The sequence below is a fragment of the Anopheles ziemanni genome (genome assembly GCF_943734765.1).
Source record: "Anopheles ziemanni chromosome X unlocalized genomic scaffold, idAnoZiCoDA_A2_x.2 X_unloc_7, whole genome shotgun sequence".
Lineage (NCBI taxonomy): Eukaryota > Metazoa > Arthropoda > Insecta > Diptera > Culicidae > Anopheles > Anopheles ziemanni.
Window position 1 is genome coordinate 423,231 of NW_026689839.1, and position 14,270 is coordinate 437,500.

General features: G+C 46.6%; 2 non-coding genes across 2 annotated transcripts in view; both read left to right on the plus strand.

Annotated features, from left to right (window-relative positions):
* Positions 1 to 13,574: 13,574 nt before the first annotated feature.
* On the plus strand, positions 13,575 to 13,729 carry LOC131292518 (5.8S ribosomal RNA). The gene has a single exon (XR_009190149.1). It is a non-coding gene; the product is annotated as a 5.8S ribosomal RNA (ribosomal RNA).
* Positions 13,730 to 14,216: 487 nt separating this feature from the next.
* LOC131292536 (large subunit ribosomal RNA) overlaps positions 14,217 to 14,270 on the plus strand; it is a 4,091-nt gene continuing 4,037 nt past the window's right edge. Inside the window, exon 1 of the ribosomal RNA XR_009190163.1 lies at positions 14,217 to 14,270. This exon is cut by the window's right edge and continues 4,037 nt beyond it. This is a non-coding gene — a ribosomal RNA (large subunit ribosomal RNA).

Here is a 14,270-nt window from a genome sequence, read left to right on the forward strand (position 1 = left end):
CATATGGTATTTTACGAAAAATCGGCTAAGTCCCAAAATGGTGATGTCAGAACTACACTAAAATGTTACCACACCAAGCAAGGCAAACTTATATGAAGGCAAGGACCCTGATGGGTCATATGGTATTTTACGAAAAATCGGCTAAGTCCCAAAATGGTGATGTCAGAACTACACTAAAATGTTACCACACCAAGCAAGGCAAACTTATATGAAGGCAAGGACCCTGATGGGTCATATGGTATGGATCGAAAAATCGGCTAAGTCCCAAAATGGGGATGTCTGAACTACACTCAAATGTTACCACATCAAGCAAGGCAAACTTATATGAAGGAAAGGACCCTGATGGGTCATATGGTATTTTACGAAAAATCGGCTAAGTCCCAAAATGGGGATGTCAGAACTACACTCATGTGTTACCACACCAAGCAAGGCAAACTTATATGAAGGCAAGGACCCTGATGGGTCATATGGTATTTTACGAAAAATCGGCTAAGTCCCAAAATGATGATGTCAGAACTACACTCAAATGTTACCACACCAAGCAAGGCAAACTTATATGAAGCAAAGGACCCTGATGGGTCATATGGTATTGATCGAAAAATCGGCTAAGTCCCAAAATGGGGATGTCAGAACTACACTCATGTGTTACCACACCAAGCAAGGCAAACTTATATGAAGGCAAGGACCCTGATGGGTCATATGGTATTTTACGAAAAATCGGCTAAGTCCCAAAATGATGATGTCAGAACTACACTCAAATGTTACCACACCAAGCAAGGCAAACTTATATGAAGCAAAGGACCCTGATGGGTCATATGGTATTGGTCGAAAAATCGGCTAAGTCCCAAAATGGGGATGTCAGAACTACACTCATGTGTTACCACACCAAGCAAGGCAAACTTATATGAAGCAAAGGACCCTGATGGGTCATATGGTATTTTACGAAAAATCGGCTAAGTCCCAAAATGGTGATGTCAGAACTACACTAAAATGTTACCACACCAAGCAAGGCAAACTTATATGAAGGCAAGGACCCTGATGGGTCATATGGTATTTTACGAAAAATCGGCTAAGTCCCAAAATGGTGATGTCAGAACTACACTAAAATGTTACCACACCAAGCAAGGCAAACTTATATGAAGGCAAGGACCCTGATGGGTCATATGGTATGGATCGAAAAATCGGCTAAGTCCCAAAATGGGGATGTCTGAACTACACTCAAATGTTACCACATCAAGCAAGGCAAACTTATATGAAGGAAAGGACCCTGATGGGTCATATGGTATTTTACGAAAAATCGGCTAAGTCCCAAAATGGGGATGTCAGAACTACACTCATGTGTTACCACACCAAGCAAGGCAAACTTATATGAAGGCAAGGACCCTGATGGGTCATATGGTATTTTACGAAAAATCGGCTAAGTCCCAAAATGATGATGTCAGAACTACACTCAAATGTTACCACACCAAGCAAGGCAAACTTATATGAAGCAAAGGACCCTGATGGGTCATATGGTATTGATCGAAAAATCGGCTAAGTCCCAAAATGGGGATGTCAGAACTACACTCAAATGTTACCACACCAAGCAAGGTAAACTTATATGAAGCAAAGGACCCATATGGGTCATATGGTATTTTACGAAAAATCGGCTAAGTCCCAAAATGATGATGTCAGAACTACACTCAAATGTTACCATACCAAGCAAGGCAAACTTATATGAAGCAAAGGACCCATATGGGTCATATGGTATTTTACGAAAAATCGGCTAAGTCCCAAAATGATGATGTCAGAACTACACTCAAATGTTACCATACCAAGCAAGGCAAACTTATATGAAGGAAAGGACCCATATGGGTCATATGGTATTTTACGAAAAATCGGCTAAGTCCCAAAATGAGGATGTCAGAACTACACTAAAAAGTTACCACACCAAGCAAGGCAAAGTACCTAGGTGAACCCTAGGAAGAAACACGGACCAAGTCAGATGGCCTAAGTCAAGAGTGCAAGTGACCTAGGCAAAGTTGTATGACGGTGAGGACCCTGAAAAATCTGGTTAGTGTAGTTTAGACAGGGGAGGTTTTTGGGTCGGCTGAACCTCCTTATTTTGGGTTTTGACCTCCTCAAGAAGCTACACCTAGGCAAACTGAATAGGGTGAAAGTGCGAAGACCAATCGAATAGTAAGACAAGTTTTGACCGATCGCCCTAGGCAAGCTTGTATGAAGAAAGGGACCCTATGGGTCATATGGAAATACATGAAAAATCGGCTAAGTCCCAAAATTGGGATGTCTGAACTACACTAAAAAGTTACCACATCAAGCAAGGCAAAGTACCTAGGTGAACCCTAGCAAGAAACACGGACCAAGTCAGATGGCCTAAGTCAAGAGAACAAGTGACCTAGGCAAAGTTGTATGACGGTGAGGGCCCTGAAAAATCTGGTTAGTGTAGTTTAGACAGGGGAGGTTTTTGGGTCGGCTGAACCTCCTTATTTTGGGTTTTGACCTCCTCAAGAAGCTACACCTAGGCAAACTGCCTAGGGTGAAAGTGCGAAGACCAATCGAATAGTAAGACAAGTTTTGACCGATCGCCCTAGGCAAGCTTGTATGAAGAAAGGGACCCTATGGGTCATATGGAAATACATGAAAAATCGGCTAAGTCCCAAAATTGGGATGTCTGAACTACACTAAAAAGTTACCACAGCAAGCAAGGCAAAGTACCTAGGTGAACCCTAGGAAGAAACACGGACCAAGTCAGATGGCCTAAGTCAAGAGTACAAGTGACCTAGGCAAAGTTGTATGGCGCTGAGGACCCTGAAAAATCGGGTTAGTGTAGTTCAGACAGGGGAGGTTTCTGGGTCGGCTGAACCTCCTTATTTCGGGTTTTGGCCTCCTCAAGAAGACAGACCTAGGCAAACTGCCTAGGGTGAAAGTGCGAAGACCAATCGAATAGTAAGACAAGTTTTGACCGATCGCCCTAGGCAAGCTTGTATGAAGAAAGGGACCCTATGGGTCATATGGAAATACATGAAAAATCGGCTAAGTCCCAAAATTGGGATGTCTGAACTACACTAAAAAGTTACCACATCAAGCAAGGCAAAGTACCTAGGTGAACCCTAGGAAGAAACACGGACCAAGTCAGATGGCCTAAGTCAAGAGTACAAGTGACCTAGGCAAAGTTGTATGGCGCTGAGGACCCTGAAAAATCGGGTTAGTGTAGTTCAGACAGGGGAGGTTTCTGGGTCGGCTGAACCTCCTTATTTCGGGTTTTGGCCTCCTCAAGAAGACAGACCTAGGCAAAGTGCCTAGGGTGAAAGTGCGAAGACCAATCGAATAGTAAGACAAGTTTTGACCGATCGCCCTAGGCAAGCTTGTATGAAGAAAGGGACCCTATGGGTCATATTGAAATATACGAAAAATCGGCTAAGTCCCGAAATTGGGATGTCTGAACTACACTAAAAAGTTACCACATCAAGCAAGGCAAAGTACCTAGGTGAACCCTAGGAAGAAACACGGACCAAGTCAGATGGCCTTAGTCAAGAGTACAAGTGACCTAGGCAAAGTTGTATGGCGCTAAGGACCATGAAAAATCGGGTTAGTGTAGTTAAGACAGGGGAGGTTTCAGGGTCGGCTGGACCTCCTTATTTCGGGTTTTGGCCTCCTCAAGAAGACAGACCTAGGCGAACTGCCTAGGGTGAAAGTGCGAAGACCAATCGAATAGTAAGACAAGTTTTGACCGATCGCCCTAGGCAAGCTTGTATGAAGAAAGGGACCCTATGGGTCATATGGAAATACATGAAAAATCGGCTAAGTCCCAAAATTAGGATGTCTGAACTACACTAAAAAGTTACCACATCAAGCAAGGCAAAGTACCTAGGTGAACCCTAGGAAGAAACACGGACCAAGTCGGATGGCCTAAGTCAAGAGTACAGGTGACCTAGGCAAAGTTGTATGGCGCTGAGGACCCTGAAAAATCGGGTTAGTGTAGTTCAGACAGGGGAGGTTTTTGGGTCGGCTGAACCTCCTTATTTCGGGTTTTGGCCTCCTCAAGAAGACAGACCTAGGCAAAGTGCCTAGGGTGAAAGTGCGAAGACCAATCGAATAGTAAGACAAGTTTTGACCGATCGCCCTAGGCAAGCTTGTATGAAGAAAGGGACCCTATGGGTCATATTGAAATATACGAAAAATCGGCTAAGTCCCGAAATTGGGATGTCTGAACTACACTAAAAAGTTACCACATCAAGCAAGGCAAAGTACCTAGGTGAACCCTAGGAAGAAACACGGACCAAGTCAGATGGCCTTAGTCAAGAGTACAAGTGACCTAGGCAAAGTTGTATGGCGCTAAGGACCATGAAAAATCGGGTTAGTGTAGTTAAGACAGGGGAGGTTTCAGGGTCGGCTGGACCTCCTTATTTCGGGTTTTGGCCTCCTCAAGAAGACAGACCTAGGCGAACTGCCTAGGGTGAAAGTGCGAAGACCAATCGAATAGTAAGACAAGTTTTGACCGATCGCCCTAGGCAAGCTTGTATGAAGAAAGGGACCCTATGGGTCATATGGAAATACATGAAAAATCGGCTAAGTCCCAAAATTAGGATGTCTGAACTACACTAAAAAGTTACCACATCAAGCAAGGCAAAGTACCTAGGTGAACCCTAGGAAGAAACACGGACCAAGTCGGATGGCCTAAGTCAAGAGTACAGGTGACCTAGGCAAAGTTGTATGGCGCTGAGGACCCTGAAAAATCGGGTTAGTGTAGTTCAGACAGGGGAGGTTTCAGGGTCGGCCGAACCTCCTTATTTCGGGTTTTGGCCTCCTCAAGAAGACAGACCTAGGCGAACTGCCTAGGGTGAAAGTGCGAAGACCAATCGAATAGTAAGACAAGTTTTGACCGATCGCCCTAGGCAAGCTTGTATGAAGAAAGGGACCCTATGGGTCATATGGAAATATACGAAAAATCGGCTAAGTCCCAAAATTGGGATGTCAGAACTACACTATAAAGTTACCACATTAGCAAGGCAGACTTGTATGAAGAACGGGACCCTGGTGAAAGTAGCAAATATCCCAAACCGAACATGAATATTATACACACAAGAGTACGAACATAAAGGAACACGGACCAAGCGTACCGAGAGAATCGGTACTATAGAACCCTCGTGGTTCTACACAAAGACTTTATGTTAGGGGTTCAAGCCCCATAGTACTCAAACGGTGACAGTAGCAAATATCCCAAAACGAACGTGAATCTTATTCACAAGAGTACGAACATAAAGGAACACGGACCAAGCGTACCGAGAGAATCGGTACTATAGAGCCCTCGTGGTTCTACACAAAGACTTTATGTTCGGGGTTCACACCCCAAATCGAACGTGGAATTTACTTTCTGATGGTCATGCGGTCGTCCAAAGGGGTCTAGTATCCTGGGATGACAAGCATCACGGGCACAGCTCGTATCAAAACAGTCGAAGAGGCCCGCGAAAGCTTGCTTTCCATGGCTATGCGATGCACAAATTGAGTTTACTCACCGTAGTATAAAACGAACGAACCGAACCTATCCGAGTAGGGATAATGGGCGCAGTAACATACTTCTGTGACCCAGCGAGAGTTGAACGAGGTGACATGAACTGTCAGTGGCTTATATCAGATGGGATACATACATGAGATTGCTTTCAAATCTACACTCGAAAACCTAACCAAGTAAAAGCGAACGTGGGGAGGATTCGAAACCGGTAACGAAATCTTAAGCTGGAAAGAGTCATCACTATGGATACATATTATGCGAAACCAATCAAGTGCTCATTACTGATCCAAAACCGAAGAGCACTAGTGAACACCTTAATCTCACCCTAGTTCACATCCAAGTGATCGACCACGTGTGTGAAGCAAAGACCAATCGAATTCCTGAATGAACCGAACACTATGAACAAATGGCCAAAAACGTTATAACTATCCAAACATACTACTATCTAGCGAAAGTCATCACGATGGAACCATACCATGATCTTTAACCTATAGCGCTCACCATATTCCTACCCAGAGTGCAAGTGAACAGATTGCCCACCCCTACCCAGTTCACAACCACGTGATCGACTAACATACCGAGGTTACCACAAGTCAAAGTTATACGTTTACAAGCGCAAGACCAATCGAAAACCCCGAAAGCAATCTCGACCCAAAATGTATTATCCGTGAGTGTAGTCGAGTCTCGTACTCGTCATCTGTAATCGTCGGATAGAATATCCAGTACACGGTTGTCTTTCCAAATGAAATCTACATACAGAACTCGCTCTTGGCAAATGGGTGGCAATGGCGCAATCAGGAGCGAGTTCCCGTCCGGGTGCCAAGTGATTGGCAAATGTCTGGGGGAAAGCAACCATATATTGATTTGTCTGTTAGTGTACTGGGTGTTTGAGGTATGTAGTATCCACGCTTGGTTGGGTGTGTCAGAGGACCATGGATGCGTTCACAACCCCAATTGGGGTACATCGGGAATGATTTTGTGGAACCGATGTGCCCGGCACACACTAAGTTTTGTTGCAAGTTAATAGTGTGCCATGTCCGGGGGGGTTGTGATTAAACTCTGGTGAATTGCGTACTGTGGTGATTGGGGTATGAAAGCCCCGCAGTTGCAATGATCGGACGCGCCTAGCGTGTCCTTTAGTTGATGGTAGGGAAATGAAGGCCCTTGTCAGCTCACCTAAGTATTCATGGAAGTTTGGCATAAGGTCGCTGTGGTAGGGGTATGAAGGCCCCGTCAGCGCATGCACAATCGGGCGCACGTGCGCTTAGCGGAGTCGAATGCCGCTCAAGTGCCTGTCCGGTGCATCGGGTGTGTGTGATACGAGGGCAATGAGGTTCGCACGGGGGCTCGCCTCCCGTGTGCTACCGGACTTGACAACATATAGAACGTGGTGTTTGCTCCTCCGGGTGCAATGGGACAATGAACATTCGAACGCAAAGTCGGAATTCTGGTTGATCCTACCAGTAATATACGCTCGTCTCAAAGGTTAAGCCATGCATGTCTAAGTACAAACAGATTTAATGTGAAACCGCATAAGGCTCAGTATAACAGCTATAATTTACGAGATCATCAACCTAGTTACTTGGATAACTGTGGAAAATCTAGAGCTAATACATGCAACATGCCAGGACCCTCGCGGGAACTGGTGCACTTATTAGTCAAACCAATCGCGGGTTCTCCGTGTCATTGAGTTGAAGTCTGGATAATGATGCTGATCGTATGGTCTCGCACCGACGACAGATCTCGCAAATATCTGCCCTATCAACTATGGATGGTAGTATAGAGGACTACCATGGTTGCAACGGGTAACGGGGAATCAGGGTTCGATTCCGGAGAGGGAGCCTGAGAAATGGCTACCACATCCAAGGAAGGCAGCAGGCGCGTAAATTACCCAATCCCGGGACGGGGAGGTAGTGACGAGAAATAACAATATGAAACTCTTTAATGATGTTTCATAATTGGAATGAGTAGAGCATAAATCCTTCTACGAGGATCAAGTGGAGGGCAAGTCTGGTGCCAGCAGCCGCGGTAATTCCAGCTCCACTAGCGTATATTAAAATTGTTGCGGTTAAAACGTTCGAAGTTGATACTTGTCCAACACAGTCCGGCTCCGCCGACCCGGTCAACCCGTGGTCGGTGGGCCAAGTCGGAATCTGGTTGCGACTCAATGGTGTGGTAGGGCACCAAGTCTGTGTCATGGTGTGCCCTTCAACGGGTGCAAGTGTAACATAGAGCTCGACCGCTCACGTTTACCTTGAACAAATTAGAGTGCTTAAAGCAGGGTGCCCAAACGCCCTAGAATAATCTTGCATGGAATAATGGAATACGACCTTGGTCTAATCTTTCATTGGTTTGTACTCAGACCGGAGGTAATGATTAACAGAAGTAGTTGGGGACACTAGTATTACGGCGCGAGAGGTGAAATTCGTAGACCGTCGTAAGACTAACTAAAGCGAAGGCATTTGTCAAGGATGCTTTCTTTAATCAAGAACGAAAGTTAGAGGATCGAAGGCGATTAGATACCGCCCTAGTTCTAACCGTAAACGATGCCAACTAGCAATTGGGAGACGCTACAACCAGGTGCTCTCAGTAGCTTCCGGGAAACCAAAGTCAGGTTCCGGGGGAAGTATGGTTGCAAAGTTGAAACTTAAAGGAATTGACGGAAGGGCACCACAATGAAATGGAGCTTGCGGTTCAATTTGACTCAACACGGGAAAACTTACCAGGTCCGAACTTATGGAGGTGAGACAGATTAATAGCTCTTTCTCAAATTTAAGGGTAGTGGTGCATGGCCGTTCTTAGTTCGTGGATTGATTTGTCTGGTTAATTCCGATAACGAACGTGACTCACATATGCTAACTAGAACGCAGTCAGCGTTAATGCGTCGATGCCGATTGGAACGGGTTAGGACCTTTCGGTGGAGTATGACCTGACACCTTCGCTGTTCGTGTGCGCAAGTGCACTTACGGTACGCTGCTTAGCAGGACAATTTGTGTTTAGCAAAATGAGATCGAGCGATAACAGGTCCGTGATGCCCTTAGATGTTCTGGGCTACACGCGTGCTACAATGTGGGTAGCAGCGTGTCTCCTATTCCGAGAGGAACGGGAAATCACTCAAATACTCACTTAGTAGGGATTATGGATTGCAATGGTCCATATGAACTCGGAACTTCTAGTAAGTGCTGGTCATCAGCCAGCGTTGAATACGTCCCTGCCCTTTGTACACACCGCCCGTCGCTACTACCGATGGATTATTTAGTGAGGTCTTTGGAGATGATCGTTCGCTGGATCCTCGTGAACCGCGTCTGCTTTATCGAAGTTGACCGAACTTGATGATTTAGAGGAAGTAAAAGTCGTAACAAGGTTTCCGTAGGTGAACCTGCGGAAGGATCATTAGTGGCCAAGTGATCCTTCCAGAAGTCCGAACCTGCGGGTTGAGACTTCGGCACAAGTTGCCATATGATAATTGACGAAACACTATAGAAGTCCGAACCTGCGGGTTGAGACTCAGGCACAAGTTGCCATATGAAAGTTGACGAAACACTAACAAGTCCGAACCTGCGGGTTGAGACTTAGGCACACGTTGCCTTATACATGACTTCGAACAAATACACAAGTCCGAACCTGCGGGTTGAGACTTAGGCACAAGTTGCCTTATACATGACTTCGAACAAATACACAAGTCCGAACCTGCGGGTTGAGACTTAGGCACAAGTTGCCATATGAAAGTTGACGAAACACTAACAAGTCCGAACCTGCGGGTTGAGACTTAGGCACACGTTGCCTTATACATGACTTCGAACAAATACACAAGTCCGAACCTGCGGGTTGAGACTTAGGCACAAGTTGCCTTATACATACATTGGCCAAATAAACAGAAGTCCGAACCTGCGGGTTGAGACTTAGGCACAAGTTGCCATATTATATTCGATCAAACACTAAGTAGTCCGAACCTGCGGGTTGAGACTCTAGACCGTAACAAGATGTCACTATACAAGTCCGAACCTAAGGGTTGAGACTTAATGCGATCTAGATACCAAGTTGACATCCAATTCCTGTTGAGCAAAACCAAAGATTCCCTGTTCTCGAATGATTACACTATATAACAGGGAGTCATGAAGAAATCAAGCAAGCGTGAAACAAAGTCATCACTTGGGCATGCTCGATAGCCAACCACATGACCTTAACCTAAGAGAGCATGCAAACCACATGATACCTATAAACGATTAACCCGCCCTAGTTCAATCGTTCACCAAGTGATGACTTCAGTATGGCTAAGAGAAAAACTTTTAAATGGGAAAAACTCTAAGTCCGAACCTCCGGGTTGAGACTTCCGCGTCGGAGGTGGGCGCACCTCCTATCCGAAAGATGATGAATCAGGGGTGTTCGGTCAGCAATGGTCGGATGCCCCGTCGTAGTCCAACTATGACAATCAAAGTCAAGACCTCCGGGTTGAGACTTTCCGCGAGTACAAGCATAAAGGAACACGGACCAAGCCGTACCGAGAGAATCGGTACTAGAGCCCTCGTGGTTCTACATTGAGAGAGCCCTCGTGGTTCTCATTAGGGGCTTTATGCAAGTCGTACTCAATACTGTGGTGTGAAGTATAAAGTATAGTCTTCGCCTGGTCCACGCTGCTTCGGCGGTCCTGGGTAAGATAGTTCATTCTAGCTTGCCCTATAGTGGAATGAGGACACTTAATGCTTCGTCTTTTAGCGGCGGCTAGACTCCTCCTCACGGGGAACGAGTTGACGCGCACAGCGGCGGCTTACGCACTATGGCAATCATGGATGCCTGAAGATTCCGTGAAGTTCTCCCCTGGTCCACGCTGCCTCGGCAGTCCTGGGTAAAATGGAATATTTCCAGCTTGCCCTATAGTGGAAGAGGACTATCCAACAATACAAAGTCAAGACCTCCGGGTTGAGACTTTCCGCGTCGGAGGTGCGCGCACCGCCTATCCGAAAGATGGTGTAACAGGGGTGTTCGATCAGCAATGGTCGGATGCCCCGTCATAGTCCAACTATGACAACCAAAGTCAAGACCTCCGGGTTGAGACTTTCCGCGTCCGGAGGTACGCGTACCGCCTACCCGAAAGATGGTGTGCTTCTGGGGTATTCGATGAGTCGGATACCCCGTCGTAGTCCAACTATGACAATCAAAGTCAAGACCTCCGGGTTGAGACTTTCCGCGTCGGAGGTGCGCGCACCGCCTATCCGAAAGATGATGAGTCAGGGGTGTTCGATCAGCAATGGTCGGATGCCCCGTCGTAGTCCAACTATGACAATACAAAGTCAAGACCTCCGGGTTGAGACTTTTCGCGAGTACAAGCATAAAGGAACACGGACCAAGCCGTACCGAGAGAATCGGTACTAGAGCCCTCGTGGTTCTACATTGAGAGAGCCCTCGTGGTTCTCATTAGGGGCTTTATGCAAGTCGTACTCAATACTGTGGTGTGAAGTATAAAGTATAGAGTCCTCCACTGGTCCACGCTGCTCCGGCAGTCCTGGGTAAGATAGTTCATTCTAGCTTGCCCTATGTGGAAGAGGACTCAATACCCTACCTGTTGAGCTTGAAACAAAGTCATCACTTGGGCATGCTCATATTGCCATACACAATTACATTATATTCGAATGAGCATGCAAGCGACCCTATATAGACCGAACCAAAACGATAGATACCGCCGTAGTTCACCCCCACCAAGTGATGACTTCAGTATGGCTAGTGTGTGAAGTATAAAGTATAGTCCTCCCCTGGTCCACACTGCTTCGGCGGTCCTGGGTAAGATAGTTAGTTCTAGCTTGCCCTATGTGGAAGAGGACACAATACTTAATACTTAGAGTACAAGCATAAAGGAACACGGACCAAGCCGTACCGAGAGAATCGGTACTAGAGCCCTCGTGGTTCTACATTGAGAGAGCCCTCGTGGTTCTCATTAGGGGCTTTATGCAAGTCGTACTCAATACTGTGGTGTGAAGTATAAAGTATAGAGTCCTCCACTGGTCCACACTGCTCCGGCGGTCCTGGGTAAGATAGTTCATTCTAGCTTGCCCTATGTGGAAGAGGGCACATTACTCAATACTGTGGTGTTATGAACAAAGTATAGTCCTCCACTGGTCCACGCTGCTTCGGCGGTCCTGGGTAAGATAGTTAGTTCTAGCTTGCCCTATGTGGAAGAGGGCATACAAGACAAAGTATAGTTCTCCCCTGGTCCACGCTGCTTCGGCGGTCCTGGGTAAGATAGTTAATTCTAGCTTGCCCTATGTGGAAGAGAGCATACATGAACCAAGAACGAAGGTTATGATCGAGGAATGATTCGACAACTAACCGATGGTATGAAATGTGAAGAATTCAAGCAAGCACACAATCAAGTCATCACTTGGGCATGCTCGATAGCCAACCCTATGACATTAACCTAGTAGAGCATGCGAAAACCAATATATATGTAAACGATGCCCCTCCCTAGTTCAGCGCTTCAACCAAGTGATGATTTCAGAATGGCTAAATCAAATCGGTTCAAAACATACCATCGGTACCCTATTGAAACACACAAGTCGATATCAAACCTCATGATTGTGTAGTCCTCCACTGGTCCACACTGCTCCGGCGGTCCTGGGTAAGATAGTTCATTCTAGCTTGCCCTATGTGGAAGAGGGCACATTACTCAATACTGTGGTGTTATGAACAAAGTATAGTCCTCCACTGGTCCACGCTGCTTCGGCGGTCCTGGGTAAGATAGTTAGTTCTAGCTTGCCCTATGTGGAAGAGGGCATACAAGACAAAGTATAGTTCTCCCCTGGTCCACGCTGCTTCGGCGGTCCTGGGTAAGATAGTTAATTCTAGCTTGCCCTATGTGGAAGAGAGCATACATGAACCAAGAACGAAGGTTATGATCGAGGAATGATTCGACAACTAACCGATGGTATGAAATGTGAAGAATTCAAGCAAGCACACAATCAAGTCATCACTTGGGCATGCTCGATAGCCAACCTCATGACATTAACCTAGTAGAGCATGCGAAAACCAATATATATGTAAACGATGCCTCCCTAGTTCAGCGCTTCAACCAAGTGATGACTTCAGAATGGCTAAATCAAATCGGTTCAAACCATACCATCGGTATCCTATTGAAACACACAAGTCGATATCAAACCTCATGATTGTGTAGTCCTCCACTGGTCCACGCCGCTTCGGCCGTCCTGGGTAAAATGGAACATTCCAGCTTGCCCTATGTGGAAGAGGGCACATTACTCAATACTGTGGTGTGAAGTATAAAGTTCAGTTCTCCCCTGGTCCACGCTGCTTCGGCGGTCCTGGGTAAGATAGTTCATTCTAGCTTGCCCTATGTGGAAGAGGACACTTCATACTTCGTCTCTAAGCGGCGGCTTGACTCCTCCCTACGGGGAACGGGTTTACGCGCACAGCGGCGGCTTACGCACTATGGCAGTCATGGATGCCTTACGTTTCTATGAAAAGTGTGTTCCTCCCCTGGTCCACGCTGCTTCGGCAGTCCTGGGTAAGATAGTTAGTTCTAGCTTGCCCTATGTGGAAGAGGACACGTAGACTTACTGTGGTGTGAAGTATAAAGTTCAGTTCTCCCCTGGTCCACGCCGCTTCGGCCGTCCTGGGTAAAATGGATTCATCCAGCTTGCCCTATGTGGAATGAGGACACTTTATGCTTCGTCTCTAAGCGGCGGCTTGCTCCTCCCTACGGGGAACGGGTATACGCGCACAGCGGCGGCTTACGTTATGGCAGTCATGGATGCCTTACGTTTCCATGAAAAGTGTGTTCCTCCCCTGGTCCACGCTGCTTCGGCAGTCCTGGGTAAGATAGTTAGTTCTAGCTTGCCCTATGTGGAAGAGGACACGTAGACTTACTGTGGTGTGAAGTATAAGGTTCAGTTCTCCCCTGGTCCACGCCGCTTCGGCCGTCCTGGGTAAAATGGATTCATCCAGCTTGCCCTATGTGGAATGAGGACACTTTATGCTTCGTCTCTAAGCGGCGGCTTGCTCCTCCCTACGGGGAACGGGTATACGCGCACAGCGGCGGCTTACGCAAGTTAGTCACCCTCGGCAGTGGATCACTCGGCTCATGGATCGATGAAGACCGCAGCTAACTGCGCGTCATAATGTGAACTGCAGGACACATGAACATTGATAAGTTGAACGCATATTGCACGTCGTGGGAACCTACCATGATGTACAGATGACTGAGCGCTTATATTTGAGAAATGTATCGCATACATTTAACTACGCCGTGACACCCGTCACGAGACGTGCACCATGATGTTAACTAGGGTCGCGACGACCCGCTAGCATTAAAGAACCCGTGGTTTACAATATACTGGCATTGGAATTCGAAGTATTTAGAGCGTCCGTGTTCCCGCGTGAGGCGGAAGTACGAGGAGAAGGCGTGCTTGTGGTGTCTGTGGTGGTGTTTACTGATGTCTAGCTTCAGCTTATTTATTTATTTAAATAGAAGCGAAGATGTCAAAGTAGCGTCGAAGCAGCAGCGGTAGCACAAATGATTCAAGTATGGAAGTTGACCAAAGGAACACAAACAAACTAGCGTATGGGCAATGGAAGGTATCAGTGAGTTAAACCACACGCGGGCTAACAGCCCGTTAACCGAGTCCAACGGTACATATTGGACATTGAAACAAAGTAGTCGCAAGCCAGATGTGACGATAACAACCGCAAGGTACATAAGCCTCAGTTCATGTGTGACAACCCCCTGAATTTAAGCATATTAATAAGGGGA